We start from the raw sequence: 1888 nt of genomic DNA, 5'->3' as shown, positions 1-1888 counted from the left end.
TCACTGTTTTGACAATAGTCTCTAACCACTTCACTAACCAGTATTCTTTTCATGCCATTCGAAAGATTCAAGACTGAAGCTAAGACAATTTTGCATTATTTTAAATAACATTACCAAGAACATCCCTTGTGCTTGTTCTCAGTTGATCAAATATAACAGTACCTGACATGTCCACATTCTTATTTGATACAAAATGCCGACCAGCACAGCATTTTCCATCACTGCTGTCTAAAACACAGGAACTTTCAAGACTGAATGGCCCAAATAAATTAGGATGAACCAGCCTCTAAAAAACCTGAGTTCTTTTTAAAGAAGAAAAACAAATTCATGTCTGAATGGATAATTCATGCTTCAGACAGCCTGACATTTAATTGGTATTAACTACTCTCCTAAAAATCTATTTAATGCATTTAGTTAAGACTTCTTGTTTCCATGAAATTGGATCTTTGGTTCAAAGTTTAATCTCCTGCTAAGGACTTGGCACTATCTAGGTGATGTAACACTGAGGTAGGTTCTTAACATTTCATTGCCAGGAATAGAAAGGAAATTGATCAGATTATTTGCCAAATAATGTTTCTTCAGCAGAGCTAAGTGCACCCCTAAGTGGGCTGTCCAGGAGGGGAGCAAAAAGCAGACACTATTATAGTTATATTTTCCAGGTTAATCTTCCAGGACCAAAATCAGCCATGAAAAAAAGCAGTGCATTAAAAATTGATCTGATATGCAGTTTATTAGTTTGTAGGACCTTTGTCTGGAAGGAATAAAGCAAGGTCTAAGAGATCACATCTTCTGGCACGTCAAAATATTGATTAAAATGAAAGACAAGGCAAACTATTGAAATGGCATGATACTCCTTCAGAATATTGTCACTAGCGTTCTCAAGACATTAGTGATCACGGGAAAAACTCAGGTACAGTTTTACTGAATAGAAAGTTCCTATTAAACAACCTTCTTTCTTTCTCTCTTACTGAAGTTTTTCCAAATTGTTCTGAAGAACAAAGATAGTCTGTCCTATGTGAAGCTATTTTTACATTACTTCTACAGTTCCAGGATACCAAAGGGAAGAATTCCTCTTTGTTCAATTTTCAGACTGAGAATGGTCAATGACTAATTCAAATAATTAGCAATATGAAATGACACTGTGACCAAGTGTTTCTAAAACTCTTAGCCTAAACTTATAAGACGACAATGAGAGAAAGATTGTGCCAAAATCCCAGTGAGCCCTTCCTGCCAAAGATGTAGGAAATGAATAACCATTAAAACACTAAGGTAAGAGAGAAAGTTTATTCACTAAGTATTTATGGAGCCCTTATTATGTGCCAGGTACTATTTGAGGTGCTGGGAATACATTCCACGGATTAAAAACATACAAAAGTCCCTGTCTTCATTGTGCTTACATTCTAGGGGAAGGATACAAGACAATAACATAATAAATAAGTAAATTACATAGTAAATTAAAAGGTGATAAGTACTGTGAAAGAAAACAGAGCTGTCATCTGAATGAAAACAATTTTAGCTGGAAATCTTCCAAAACCAGAAACGGAAAAACTAAGTTTCTTTCTCGGAAAGCCTATACATCTGTAAAGAACAAAAGAAAATATTTCTGGCTCTTCAGTGTTCATGGGAGATGTTTCAAGCAAGGAATCAAAAGGGAATATTAAAATATGAAGATGGAATAGAAAACTAGGAAGAGTAACTTTCACAGAATAGGCACTTAATACAGAGTTCTTGAGTCAGCAGAATCTAAGCTTCTTTGCAGTGGTAGAACCTTCTATGGTTCCAGCAAACTCCACGATTCTGGCCACCCTGCCAAACACAGTGCATCAGGAGAGTGAAGTCTGTTGATAACAGGCCATTAAGGACAGAAAATGTGGAAAAATCAGACAGC

Source organism: Manis pentadactyla, chromosome 11 (genome assembly GCF_030020395.1).
Source record: "Manis pentadactyla isolate mManPen7 chromosome 11, mManPen7.hap1, whole genome shotgun sequence".
In the NCBI taxonomy this organism is placed as follows: Eukaryota; Metazoa; Chordata; class Mammalia; order Pholidota; family Manidae; genus Manis; species Manis pentadactyla.
This window is presented reverse-complemented; position numbering follows the sequence as displayed.